Source organism: Lissotriton vulgaris, chromosome 10 (assembly GCF_964263255.1).
Source record: "Lissotriton vulgaris chromosome 10, aLisVul1.2, whole genome shotgun sequence".
NCBI lineage: Eukaryota > Metazoa > Chordata > Amphibia > Caudata > Salamandridae > Lissotriton > Lissotriton vulgaris.
The window spans coordinates 247853820-247869436 of NC_141698.1; the positions used below are offsets into that span (position 1 = coordinate 247853820).

At 41.6% G+C, this 15617-nt stretch overlaps 1 protein-coding gene across 1 annotated transcript in view; it reads left to right on the forward strand.

Annotated features, from left to right (window-relative positions):
* The first annotated feature begins 10832 nt into the window (after positions 1 to 10832).
* The window catches only part of LOC147685047 (cytolytic toxin-alpha-like), a 340193-nt gene continuing 335408 nt past the window's right edge, over positions 10833 to 15617 (forward strand). The window contains exons 1-2 of the mRNA XM_086940934.1: positions 10833 to 10877; positions 11238 to 11272. The gene's annotated coding sequence lies outside the window, so the exon portion shown is untranslated. The remainder of the gene's footprint in view (positions 10878 to 11237; positions 11273 to 15617) is intronic.

Sequence of the window (15617 nt, forward strand, 5' to 3'; positions counted from 1 at the left end):
GAGGTTAAGTGCTTAATAGCGCACCCCGTGGGGAAACCAGGTGCAGGCACTCCTCTTTGCGGTGAAGTGATTAATGGGACATGTAGTCCCCCGGGCTAAACAAGGGCAACAACAGCAAAAACTTCCTGGACTATAGTAGTAGTAGTAGTTTTTGTTGTTCAATTAATAAAAAGTGTTGTAATACTACAGCAAATAGAAAGATACTTAAAAGGATACATCCACCTGGACAGCAACACAGGAGATGGGGAAGTGGTTCCTGATGGTAAGTACACAACCTGTTATAAATACTGTTTTGAATTCGCCCAACTTATCTTTTATACCTTTGGGGTATAAAGCTGGAATCTCATCTGTAGGGTGATGTTGAGATTGGTCCTATTCATTGTGCTCTACAGGCATTTTTGGCACATTAGTGTTTCATTTGACTCGTATAAGATTACAGTAGTATAAAATTATTTCAAAGAGCTTAGATTCTTTTGTGCGAAAGAGTAAAATCAATTCATGGTATAACAATATTTCAGAAAAGCTGCTTTGTAGGCAAGATCTTTATATAAACCAAACTCCAAATGTATCTGGGAGCATTTAGTGGAGTCAGATAGACGCAAGACGTTCCTGATAATTTTACACTGAATTGTATCTAGTAGAGATCCAATGTTTATGGCAAAGATGGTTAACACACAAGGAAGGAATAGCAGGAACTTTGCCATTATTACCTTTAAAATAGCATATGCAGAAGGGCTCTCTAATTTTGAGTTAATTATGCAAAGAGCAAAGATAAAAGCAGCAGCTGTATTTTATAAATGTGAGAAGTGGTGTTGCCAAGATCCATTATCAGAGATACAGATACAAAATGAATTAATTATAAAGAGGAGAGAAATCAAATTTCAGCTGCCCAAGGACCATTTTTTTGTTACTTTATTTTATACTTTTCCCAAAAATCATAGTTTTTGTTTTCGCCTCATGTGCTGACAGTTTATTCTTTTGTATAACCTTTTCGATGCTTTGTCACTGTGGTCGTGTGCGTCGGATAGCCCAGGGGCCGTCCGCTCTGCGCACGCATCAGATTCGGCTACACCCCTTCGGAATGTCCGCTGCGGCGAAGCAGATAAATGTTCAGTGCATCTAAGGCCCTCTGAAGGCCTGCCTTAGTCTGGTCCAGATGTACAAGCTCAGCCACATATTGAAGGATCTGGATTTTTTGAGTGCCTTTTACGATTTTTTAACGAATCAATAAAAGTATACTTGACTTGACTTCAGCCATGTCTTGTATTACTAGGAATGCTGATCTAAATGACTCTGAGTTTTAAGCTCCCGTATTGTATTTTTAAATCTATGTTGCAGGTTCTATTGTTGTGAAAATAAAGCAAAACGTTAAATGGGTGAATTTTTGTTTGCTTAAACTCAGAGCTTCCTTTGGCACCTCTTAGGATGGCTTGTTCTGTTTTTCCGCTTTTGTTGATTTAGGAAGAGGGCTATGGGGTATTAGTCCACCTGTTCCCATAATAAATAGGACTGGGTAGACAGTAGCAGACTTTCTGCTCACAATACATGCCTTTTTTCTTTTAATAGGACGATTATATTTGTGAACCTAAAAAGTTGCTACTATAGAGAGATTAAAAAATGTGATCTTTCCTCGCAGTCACTTCTATATCAAGGTATGTTTACCTTCTGCTTTGCAGACAGCTCTTGCCATGCAAATCCATCCTGAGTCTTGTAAAGTTCTGCCTATGCTGTCTTTCAAACACCACACAACTCTACCAGCCAGCCAACCTTTGTACATGGAAACCAGAGACATCTCTACCAACGCACTTCCAACTTCAAGCCCCTGCAGACTACATTTCAAATACACCGCCCTGGACCTTTCAGCACTGAGCCCATGGGCACCAAAATTGAGCCTTTCAGAGCTCTATCAATAAACCTCAAGCCTGAGGCTTCTGGATCTTTGTTAATGCTCTAATAACGAAATATTCTGTTACATTTTTAAGATTAAAAAACAATTATAATTAAAAATAATCAACTGTGCTCTAAATCATTTTTTATAGAGTAACATTTAGAGTCAAAGTGTTGGCCATCTTGGAATGGTACAACAATTGTACATTATGGACAACAGCATTCAATAATGGCTGCCTGGTTTAGAGGAACTGGCCATGTGGGTGAGGTACACTGCAGATTAAGGGCCAAATGTAGGTAAAACTCAATTTGAAAGTTCTTAATAGCGATGTTTACTTAATCGCTATTAAGAACTCGCAAAGTCCGATGTAGGCATTTATTCGTTATAAAATAGCGAATCTGTGAAAATCGGTAAAATGAAAAACAGATTCCGGTTTACTGATTAGCAAATAGCGATTATGTATTACCAAATCGGTATTAATGAATCGGTATTATAAAAAATTGCTAACTATTTAATCTGCTATTCCAGTGCATTCTGATGACATCAAAGCAGGAAGTGGCTTGACACCTGCTGCTACACTGGCTGAAGCTGTGGGAGCCATTAATATCAATGGGGTTACCCAGTATGTGTACAGAACCTGGGGGAAAATGCAATAAGCGAACAATGGTTCTGCTACCTATATCTTGAGGAATTTCTTAAATGTTTGTATCTAACCCATTCAATGGGAAAATAACAATTTACACAAATCTCCCGATTAACTCAAATAATCATACATGAACAATTCAAAAATTCACATGTATTAAAGGCATAATATGTAGACACACAAACACAAATATATTTCACAATCGATACAAAAAACAATACAAATACAGTGTATAAATGATTACATATATAAATCACAACACATTGAAATACACAACAAATAATAATCACATACAAAAATTATTAATATTTGTTTAGTTAAAATGGGGTCTTCATCAGGACTATACAAAGTGTGTGTGGCCTATACAAAAAAAAAAATGTATCTATATTAGAATTGAGATTTACAATAATAAGGGAGATCATTAGTCGCAACGCTCAGGATTATCTAATCAATGGCTCACCGTACAAATCGAAGTAGCATCTTGGATAGCTGATAACCAAGGGGCGGGGTCTCATAAATGAACTCCACATTCCATAACCTTCGATATCATAATAACATAAAACACAACCTATGTTAATGATTCCATATTACTGTTCCTACAATTGAATCCTTGGAAACACTATTGCAGGTATCTGACTCACCTCCTGCGTCTATAGGTCAGAGATCCAATATATTCACAAAATGGTACAATAATGAAACACCTCTCCGTGGTGTAACGTCACTACCAAAGTCAGGGAAATGGCCTATAAAAAATCAATTGTATAATAACCATTACTCCTTTTGTTATAGATGTATACCTTTTACTTTATTACAAGACTCTGGCAGACAGTTAAGCCTGTCAGACCTCCCAAAGTGATTCCAGCAGGAATAATTCCAGTGCAAACCTTCTACCCCTGGGGTTTGGTAAAGGAGGCAACATTTGTGTGATGTTATCAGGGGTGTTGCTTCAGGTGAGGGGTTTTTGGGGCGTTACACCGCACAAATAAATGCATTTTCTGATACATAGTTGGGCACACATGCTTTTAGTTGGGTATGGTGAGGGTTCTGTCATATTTCACCTGAGATTTTTGCAGACACACAAACAAAAACACACACACTCTCTCCCTCTCTCTGTTTTGAAAGAACTAAAAACTGTTGGTTATTTGAACAATTATTGTGTTTTCTCTCACTTAGTTTTCCTACCAATCCACATCTCCCTCCATTCCACTGCCCCCAAGCCCCTCTCCTGCAAACTGTTTGTCGTATAATGTATTTTAACATTGAATGCCAGCGTGATTGTTGGAAAATCTGAAGCTCCTCCCCCCCTGCCCCCACACCCTCGATCAAACTGACCAAGCAAAAACAATCTACACTGAACGGTCAATTGGCTTTAACATTTGTGTTAAATAGGAAATAAATCAGGGGTACTGTGTTTGTTGTAACTTTTCAGAATAAACAGATCAGACCTATGGCATCTGGAATACCTTTTCCTAGTGAGCCAATCAGACGTATCACTGTTATCATTGGTTTGTCACCATAACTAACTCAGGTCTACTGTATTGATCTTAAGCTTTCCCACAAGGTAACCATTAAATATACATTGATAAATTTACAGAATTATACAAAATTTGAGTTGGCAAAGTAAAATACTATCTGTTAGATTTGCCTGTCTTGGGGAGGTCTTCTCCTCATTTTTTGCCTTCCTCCTCTATTTTTTCTGACCTTGTCTTTGCTGTTCTTTGGACTCTGAGAACTGTGCCACTGCTAACTAGTGCTAAATGAATGTGCTCTCTCATCTAAACATAGTGATATTGGCTTATACCCAATTGGCATATTTAATTTATTTCCAAGTCCCTAGTAGAGTGGTACAATAATTACCTAGGGCCTGTAAATTAAATGTTTCTTATGGCCCTACAGCACTGATTGTGCCATCCAATTAAGTAGTCCTTCACACGTTTTAGGCCTGACATTGCAGAGCGTGTGTAGGCAGTATAAACTACCATTTCAATCTGGTAAAATAAAGCTTTGCCTGGCCCAAACCTTCTTTTTTTAATACATATGTCATCACTAGGTTAGGCCCTAGACAGCCTAGAGGGCAGGGTGCAAAGTAAGTTGGACATGTACTTTTAGGTTTTACATGTCCTGGTAGTGAAAAACGTTTAAAGCCATTTTCACTGCTACAAGGCCTATCTTTCCCATTGGGATTAACCTATTACATTTTGGGGGCCTCATTTACAAACTTTTGATGCTCTGCAGTGCTGCAGGCCTTCCTGCTGCGCTGCCGTTTGGCAAAAGGAAAGGGCAGAAATGCGCCATATCTACAAGATTCCTGTCCTCCCCTGTGCCGGCGCACAAACAGCAGTCATGCGCCAATGCAGACACCCTTGGGTCATGTTGCAAGGGTGCTTGCATTGTAAGGATGATTATTTTTGTGTAGGAAAGGACACCTTCCTGCACAAAAACAATAATTGGTGACATTTTTCTCTTTCTACGCATGAAGTAGAATGCAGCACACATAGAAAGGGAAAAAACAAAGAGAAATAATAGTGTTTCCCCTTGTTGCGCCACTCCTACAACTTCCCTGGGAGGTGTAGGATTCTGACGCATTCCCAGGAACGCACTGTTCTGTGTGAAAGGGGCACATATTTACAAGGCCAAGAAAAGCCACGTAAAGTGGCTTTGCGTGTCTTGTATATATAATGCGGCACATTGCAAAAAAATGATGCTCCTTATTCTGTGGGAATGCCAGGAAGTTTCCCAGTTTTGGGGAAAAGTTATGGATGTAATGACTAGGGTGTCGGGAGTGATGGTTCCAATGGACGCTAAATGGCTTCTCCTGATGATCAGAGGAGATGCTGATTGGCCCAGATATGTGGAAATAAGGTTGGCCCTTGCAGCAAGGATTGCCAAGCGAAACATTGATATAGGGGGGGGGGGGCGCCTCTGCCACCGTCGCTGGGAGAGTGGGAAAAGGACCTTGACTGGTGCCAGCGTGCTGAAGAAACAGTGTATAAAAGCAGGGGGTGCAGTAAAAAATGGGAGAAAATATGGGCACCATGGCAACAACATAGAGCAATGCTGGAAGAAGAGTAACATATTTCAGCTGTGACTGGGTGGAATGGAGGATGCGACTGCTCAAACAGGTTCTGGCATGCTACTGGGAATATGCCATATTGCAGATTTGTACATTTGATGTCATTGGTAGTGTACTGCCTTGTCTCTCTCTTGCATATCATTACTGTGATGCTGAATCCCTATCATGTACGAACATTAGTGATTTATGTGAACTATGGTCTTTTGAGCAAAGTTAATAAAAAAGATTTCCCCCCAAAAAAGTGATGCTCCAACGCAAAAGTGCTGCTAGAGGCTCGTAAATGAGGCCCTGTACGTGTAATTTCCAAATCGGAAAGATAACCAGTTCATGTTTAGGGTCTCTGGATTCCTAATTTAAAAACCTACCTCATGGGGAAGTTGGATTTTAAATTGCAATTCTGAAAATTCCACATTTAGAAAGTTGCAAAAACAACAGTTGATGGACAGAATGCAGAACAATGTCATACATTCACCCCAGTACCAGATCTGGGCCTAAATCCATCAAAAATGTTTTGCTCACCATGCCATTCCAGTTTGAACCCAGCCATATGCAAATCAATCTTGACCTTGTGCCTCATAGGAAAAGTCCAGTCCAAACTGTCAGGCCAGGTCCTCCCTGGACTGGAAACAAGCATCCTAGGACTGGTTTCGGGCTTTCAGCCCTCATCAGCCAGGATAGCTTGATCCCAGAGGCATGGAGAGCACAGGCCTCACGTCTGAGCATACCCGTCCCACTCGGGGTGACAAATGAAAAAACAACAGTTGATGGACAGAATGCGGAAAAATATCGTACATTCACCCCAGTACAGAGATCTGGACCTAAATCCATTGTTTTTTTGCTCACCATGCCATTCCAGTTTGAACCCAGCCATATGCAAATCAGTCTTGACCCTGTGCCCCATGGGAACACTCCAGCCCAACTGCCAAGCCAGGTCCACCCTGGACTGGAAACAAGCATCCTAGGACCAGTTCCAGGCTTTTAGCCCTCATTGGCTCATCATTGACTGGGAGTGAGAGCTTGTATTGTCAAAGCTCCGTCCATCATCCCCTTTGGTATTGCTTTGTTCGCTCTAAGTTGGCAGGGTATGCCCAGACGTAGGTCCCTGGCTGATTAGGGTTATGACCCATAAACGGGTCCCAGGATGCTCGGTTCTGGTCCAGGGAAGACATGGCTTGGCAGTTAGGGCTGGACTGTTTCCATGAGGCACAGCTTCAGATTGTTTTGCATATGGCCATGTCTGAACTGGGGTGGCGGAGTGAGCTAAAGAATGATGATGGATTAAACTCAGATCAGTTGACTGGGGTGAGTGCTTGTATTGTCAATGCTCCGTTCATTATCCCCTTTGGTATTGCTTTGCTCGCCCTAGGTTGGCAGGGTATGCCCAGACGTGGGTCCCTTGCTCACTTTGCCACTCACTTTGCCACTGGATTCAAGATAGCCTGGCTGATAGGGGTTATGAACCCGAAACCGGTCCCAGGATGCTTGGTTCCGGTCCAGGGAAGACATGGCTTGGCAGTTCGAGCTGGACTGTTCCAATGAGGTACAGGGTTAGACTGATTTGCATATGGCCATGTCAGAACTGGGGTGGCGGTGTGAGCTAAAGAATGAAGATGGATTAAACCCAGATCAGTTGACTGGGGATGAGTGGTTGTATTGTCAATGCTCCGTCCATCATCCCCTTTAGCATTACTGTTAGAAAGTTGCCATTTTCGTGCCTTAGCCAATTGGTGCCTGCAGCCTGTCTCTGGTTGCATGACTGGGTGTAGCTGATAGTTGGACTTTGTGTATTTCTCCTAGACAGCCACACTAAATGACAGCTTAGGTATGACTGATTGGGCCATCACTGGCAGGATGGGATAGGAGCTGGGCTCAGCCTCACTTGCACCCAAATAGGCTGTGTCCTGTCTCCACGCAAAGGGCAACATACCCACTGTTGTTAGTCCGGAGCCAAGGCATGTACAGCAGGGCATATGTGCACTTCAAAGCCACTATCTAGAATCTTCTCTCACCTTCCAGAACCTGGGCTCCAGCGTATTAAAAAAGAACCTCAGACACCAACTCTTCAGTATACCTCTGCTCTATGGATATTCTGCCAGGAAGAAGGACTGCCACTCTGCTGGATTGCACTCTGCTGGTCTCCTGCTTTGCTGTTCTGACCTGCTGCATGCTGCCTGCTGCCTCGGTGAGAAGGACTGGATCTGTATCTCTTGACCCCAGAACCAGGATGGCTCCAAGGGATAGTTGGCCAACTTCCTGATATGAAGCCTCCGGGACATAATGAGCTTCCAACAACTTTGCATATGCACCTGGAATCTGCCATCTGTGAGTCTACCCTGACACAGTCTCTCCACCCCAGTGCTGGACCCTTGGAAGTGGGCCTAAGATGCTTGCCAGCAGAACCGAGGCATCTTCTCTGCTCAGTGGTGCATCCCCGAGTAGAACCACTGCATCACTGCTGCTGCGTGGATTGGACCAGTCACAAAGATCTGCATTCGCCTCTGCAGGCCTCGTAACTGATGCATTGCCATGACGGGCATCCACAGCCTAGGTCCTCGCAACTCTCATCAACGGCAGCCTTGAAAATAATATTGGGCTGCGCATCACAGCGTCACAGCTCCTCGGAACAGACATATTGCCAGTTGTGCACCACATCCTCGTCAGACTTTGCATTGTAAGCCCCGTCAACGGGAACCTCGAGGATGGCAAAACAGGACCCTGCACCACAACCTCAGAGCATCTCCTAACCGACGCATTGCTTAGGCTGTGCAGCAGCATCTTTGACACAGATCCACCAATGCTCTGCAACCAGAATTTAAGGTACTTTCTTCAGAGGGCCTAACGAATCCCTCTAGCCAGCATGCGCTCCATCGCTTTCGGCCTGAACTTGTGACTTTGTCCCGGACCCGCGCAACCAGATACCCACAGTTGTAGTTTTGTGGTTTTGGGGCTATTTTCACTAAAACATTTTAAATGTAATATCTTCTGCTCTACTGATTTTTGTTATTTTGGTCTAGTTTTATTTATTTAAAATGACTCTCCTTTTTTAATAAAAAGGTTGTGGGCTCCTTTTGTGGTGTGTTTTCACAGTTTTACTGTTTTAAGGTTGCACAAATGCTTTAAACATTTCCTCTAAGTTAAGCCTGACTGCTCTGTGCCAAGCTACTGAGAAGGTGAGCACATGTTGATTTGGCGTTTGCATGTGCCTTGCCCTGGTGAGGCTTGTGGTTGCTGCTTAAACAGGACTTAGACCAGAGTCAACTAACAACCTAATTTCTCACACTATCGTTCCTAGAAGGGCCTAACTAAAATGTTCAAAGTGCTAATTTTCTATACCCACAGTTTGTCAGAGGGGTTAACCAATATTTAAACCTCAGACTACTATGGTAATCTGTGAGATTCCATGTAACCAAATAGCTTTCTGTAGGCTTTAATACAGAGCAATAACAATCCACCCTTAAATTCCTATTGACTTTAACATATGCTTTTCCCATAAATGCGGCAGGCATACTGCATTTATCGTACATTTTCATATCAAACAATTAGGCCTTTATTATTGGCTTATCATCATAACTAACCTAGGACTACTGTGTAGGGCATAAGCTTTCCACCTAGGGAACCATCGGGTATACCATAATAAAATTACAAATATGCACAAAATGACAGTTATCAAAACATTATAAACCCCCATGAAAGACAGCCTAAAATAGACTATTGCATTGCATATCTTCTCTCAACAACTTAGTTTGGGTGGGACGCCAGTCCCAAAACCCTTGCCTACTATGGTAAATGTGGGAATCATGTCATACAACACCTGCCAACAGGCTTTAGCAGGGTTTAATAACAATCCACTCTTAGGAAAGTATTAGCTTTAACATATGCTTTTTCAAAGTAAGTCAGTCAGGCCTACTGGCTTTGGCATACCATTTCCTAATAAACAGATCAAACAGCACAACCTTTCCCCGTGAACCGATAAGGCCTGTATACCATGGGCTGGGCATCATAACCACCACAAGCCCATTCAAGTGCACAGAAACTGGCAATAATCATAAATGCAGTTACATAATCACAAATATGCCAAAAAATGCATTTTGCAAAACAATATAAATCCCTCTCAATTGGTTCTAATAAGAATCATCACAGTGAAAACCGTCAAGGTTTGTTAGAGTGGGTGGCCAATACCGAAAACCTTGACTAGTGTGGTAATTGGTGAGATTCCATGTCACAAAATACCTGTCTATATCCTGTAAAACAACTTGATAACAACCACTCAGTTTGAAAGACATACAGTCTTTAAGAAATGTTTTTCATAATAAATAACCTATGCCTACTGCCTTTGTCACAACTTTTCATATTAAGGAGATCAGACATATGGCATCAAATAAGATTTCTCCTAGTGAACCACTCAAACCTTTTGCTTGTCACCATAACCAACTTAGACCTATTGTTCTGAACATAACCTTTCCCACAAGGCAACCATCAGACACACATTCATACAATTACAAAGGTAAACAACATTACAGTTGACTAAACTAAAAACTATCTCTACTAACAAGTACAAGCATACATTCTCTACATCCATGGTTTGTTGCTGGGATATCCAACATCAAAACCCTTGCCTTTTACAGTAATCTGTGAGCTTCCATGTACCACAACATCCTTCTCAGCATACTTTCATACAAACCAATATCAACCCACCATTAAATTCATTGATATTTACATTTGCTTTACCAGGCCTGCCGCCTTTATTGCAGTATTTCACAATAAACAGATCAGCCTTATAGCGATGATCCTTGGCTTGCCACCATTACCAACTCAGTCCTGCTGTATTAAGTATAAGCTTTTCCCACAAGCTAAAATGTGCAATACAAGCACTCTCTTCAGTGGAAGTACACAAATCCAGGCCAATCATATCCTGTAGTCAAGGCCCCAACCTGTAGGTGGAGCCTAAGCCGCTCTTTTGGTAGTAATCTGAAAGTTGATCACATAAGGCTTGACAGCTATGCTGTTAAGCCAACCTATAAAGCAGCCCCACAGGTCCAGCCCAGAGTGTGGAAATTCTTGCTACACCGATGGCTAGTGTACCACTTCTGCCTTTTGTCGAAAATGATATTGAATGCTGATCCAAAACTGTCATCAACAGTATGAACAGCCATAAAAGGAAACACATGACCTTGATGCTGTATTTTTATTGGGTCCATGGACCTGGTGTGTGATATTTAAACAGCAGACCGCACATGAGCAGTTTCAGTTCATCAGAAGCAGATCATTTTACGGTAATGAAAGTGGGGATTGATGAGGAGGATGTGCGGGAAGGGGGGAGGGAAAGCAGAAATGTATACTTATATTTATTTTATATATTGTTTTCGCCAACTGGGTTGTCACCACGCCAAACAGATACAACAATGGTCTCTGTTACGGGTACATTTCTCAAATATAATATTTTTTGACTAAGCCATTTTAAGATTATGTGAAATGCGAAACAGAATAAAGTGTTAATCCAAAACACACTGTTGTTTAATACAGAAGAATACAAAACGATAGAGAATTGGAGCAAAACTGTTGTCTATATTTTATTGATGGTGCCAATATATACAAATAAGAATGTACTTTATTCCTTTCTGTGTGTTTTGTAGACTTGCGCTTGTTGACCACAGTTTCAGAACTCAAGGTCAGTAGCATATAGCTAATTTAGATTGCAATTCCTGATCATTTGTTTTATCGATTTTGATTTTTGGTCTCATATGCAATGATGTGAATGTTGTTTAGATTATTTGTACATGCTAAAATAAATGTTCATTATAAATGAATGACATATGCAATTTTTCAGACTGCCCAATTTAAAAAGATTTTTTTTTCAACATTGGTTTGAGAAAACTTTATTTTATCTTTTAATTAGCAGGGGTGGGATGGGGGTCTAATTAAATTAGTCAGTACATTTGAGAGTGTTTAAGGGGCAGAAAAATACATCTCCGATTTGGTTATTATACATGATCAATTATTTTCCCGTAGTTGCTGTTTTGTTTTTCAACTTGCACTTCAGTGATTTTTTTTTTATTGTTTTCTTTATCTCTGTTTAAAATGCTATTTTTATATTCGCCAGACCGAGGTTTACACATCAAACTATTGAGCAACAGTTTGCAAATGTATTGAAGGTGTCCACTCTGAAATACTAGCTAGCCAATAGTGACTTTTGGGGAAACAGGCATTACAACGCAGCTGCTACCACTCAGAGCCTTTACCACGCATTTTGTACAGCTTTTATGCCCTTACCATGCATGCCTTTACAACGATTTAAAATTGTAAAGTTATGAATGGTGAAAGGAATATACATTGTACTTGTGGTAAGGGCATATGCTAGTAAGGGTGGTAAAGGCACTGGTGTGGTCAAGGCTATCGTCGTTGTTAGAGGAAACTTGTTTTGGCATGCATCAAAAATTCTCAAATTAAGGAATCGCAAAAATTTGTGATTCTTTATTTTGCCATAGCATTTAAGGAATCACAATTTTGCGATTCCTTAAATGCTATGTATGTAGCATTTTCCAATTGCGAATTTTGGTTAAGAAATTGCAAATTAACACCAACTTGTAGTTGATGTTTTTTTGCGAATTCTTTTAAAAATGCACAATTTGGCATTTTTGAAGGTGGCATGTGACGCACACACATGCCCATAGGGCATGTATGTGCGCCATATGCACACACATGTACATTTCAGGGGTGCAGCAGGGAGTCCTTGAGACACCCCTGCACCCTTGAAATTATTCTCAAATTGCGATTAGCAAATTGCAAATCGCAAATTGAGATTAATTTCACAGTCATTCCTATGGGCCTCCTGGCCCATAGGAATGAATAGGAAATTATTCCTTAATTGCAAATTTGCAAATTGCGAATTCGCAAATAAGGAAGATTAAGAAATCGCTAAAAAATAGCGATTTTTTTAATACATCCCATTTTGGGATTTCTAAATAGCGATTCCTTAAAAATCGCTATTTAGAAATCGCAAAATGGAATCTTGATACGTCTGCCCCTTAGGGTTTTAGACTGGGGTGTTTTTTTTGTAGGGGCTTGGGATCAAGAGGAGGCTGAGCCGGGGTACGGCTTTAGTGCTCAGGGCAGGGGAAGGGTACTTTTACTAAAGGTGGAAGGGCAGGGTGGTCACGCAGGGGTCTAGTTATAGGGTCAGAGCAGGGGATGGGTACTTTTAAAAAAGGCTGAGGGTGGAGGTGCAGGGGACTGGTTTGTAGGCTGAGGTCAGTGACCAGGGAAATACTTTACCACACGTAGTCCTTTATCATATATGCTATTACAATGAAATTCGTTGTAAAGGCATGTTTGGTAAAGACATCTCGTAAAAAAATGTGTGGTAAAGGTTATGCATGATAAAGACATTCGTGTTTTTACGCATGCGTGGAAAACGCATGTGTTGCAACAGAATGCATTGTGCCTTCATACATCCTGACTTTTGCAATAATTTATGTTGCATTTATACTTAACATTAAACATTTCGTGCTGCATAAAATGTACCTTACAGAAAACAGTTAGTGCCATTTTCGTTTGCAATGTCATTGCGCAGAGATGAGTTCGGAAAAAGGGTACATTTGAGAGAAAAATTTGATTTGTTTTAAAAGGAATGAAAACCATCAAATTTTGAGAAGGGTCATAATCAAAAACGTTGCAAAACTCATTGCAATCAATATGAAATGCTCCAGGGAAAATCCGTGTAACTCTATCCCTATGTCCCAAATTTGATTCTAATTGCAAGTCTTCTTTTTGCTGCACTGGCAGGACTCTGCAGCAGGATTAGCATGGCTGACGAAGCCCTGCATTTGTTCATGAACTTTATTTAGTCATGTCAGGGCAGGATGGGTCCGATGGTTATTAACCAACTTTAGCAGCATAATTTACAGCTATTACCATGATAAGGATTCTGAATAGACCTCACAGAGGGTGCCTTAACATCACGCAGGGAATGAGACAAGGCTGCATCCTGGCATTACTTGCGTGACTTTGGATGTGGATGAAAATTTGCCAGGCAAGTTCTCCAGGGTTCACAGGACTTAAGGGCAGTTACGCAATCCTTCTAAGGATTTCCATTGTACCTTGAAATGCAGAAACTATGGTGCGCTCGCCGAAATGCTACAACCACCTTTTATGGCCGTGGCCTTCTAGGTGCAGGGGGGGCTCAAACAGTTGGTGCGGGAAAGAACATCCAGCTCGGGTAAGCCACTTATCACTTCAAGCAGTGTTATACTTTTAGAAAAAAGAGTAAGACGTTTTAATTATAATCAATCAAACCTGTGCGGTATCTTTAAGAAGTTCTGAAGCATTGAGTAACTTGGGGTAAAAACTAAAAATACGATCCTACCACCTTCTCTGTTAAGCAAGGTATGAAGAGATGCATAGGGAATTAGTTAAAGAATTATACATTTTAACCTAAAATTAACCAAGTTCTCAGACTGCATTCTAACTTTGTGTCAGTATGGGGGTGCATCTTACTTTTCCAGGTCACTTGCAAGAGCTTGGGTGCCTGGGGGTTTCACTGTTTCTGCTGTACTCAGAGCCAGCGGGATTAGGCGAGGTGCGGAGGCCATGGTGGAGGTGCATAGTCTTTCAGCAGTGGAAGGTGGAGAGAGGAGTTGGCCTAACGGCTAGGGCGGTTAACCTTGAATCTGGGGAACTGGGTTTGATAAAGCTACCCCAACCACCTCCTCCCCTGAAAGCAACCCCAAGACCGGGCCCCAGCCAAACTTACCTGTCCGAGTCCACTTCCCTTTCCAAAGCGCCTGATCCAAGTCCCCGCCCATCCCAAACACTAGAGCCATTTGCCTTAACCACCCATATGCATGGTTAAGGCAAATGCATTATTCGGGCAAGCGTGGTTCCGGAACTCGTGGCTCTGGCTGCGTAGTTCCGGATGTTTTCCCTTCCTCTATGATCATCACCCTCCATCACAGCTCATGCAGTAAAAGCGCATACGCTTGCATATGCCGAATGACATTGCGTCGTCTCATCTTGTTTTTTTTTTTACAGAGTTTCAGAAAGCACTAACTTGACCCGAATCGGATATTAGAGCGCTTTACATAGCACCAGTTGCATTACATGAGAACACATTCATTTTTGTTAGGCACGGGGAGATTAAGGGCCCGATGTAGGTAATCCCAGATTATCGATTCATAAATACCGAATCATACTGATTTGGTATTTAAGAACAGGCAAATGGGATGTAGGTAATTTTACCGAAAAAATTACCGAATCGGTAAGTTTCGGTAATTACCGAAACGGTATTTACCGATTCGGTAATTGCCATTCATTCCTATGGGCCTGAGGTCCCATAGGAATGAATGTCAATTACCGAATCGGTAAATACTGATTCGGTAATTGGGGGAAACATTGAAGGGTGGCAGCGTGTCACTTTGACACCCTGTTGCACCCCTCAATTGTGTATGGGTGCACATGTTGCAGACATACATGCCCTAAGGGCATGTATGTCTGCAACATGGCACTGTTGGAAAAGCAAAAAAATGCTTTTTCAAGGGTTTTCATTATTTACCACCAATTTCTAGTTGGTAGTAAATAAGGAATCCTTTACTGAGAAATGCACTAACTTGAGTGCTTCCTACATCCTGGATTCGGTATTTTACCGAATCAGTATGTTAAGAATTCGGTATTTTACCGAATCCTTAAATTACCGATTTGGTAAAATACCGAATCTTTAAAAAATGCCACCTACATCTGGAAAGCCCAATACCGGTCGGTAACTGGCGAAATTCGGTAATTTCGGCCGTTACCGACCGGTATTTGGCTACCTACATCGGGCCCTAAGTGATTTGCCCAGAATTACGAGATGTACAGCTTCATTGCCGAGACTGGGTTTGGGGGAGTAGTTAAGGAATGGGCCATTTTTTGGGCTCAGGGCGGGGGGCTTGGGGTAGCTTTAAGAGCTGAGTTTGGGGGAGGAGTTCAGGAATGGGCCGTTTTTAGGGCTCAGAGCAGGTGGGTTGGGGTAGCTTTAAGGG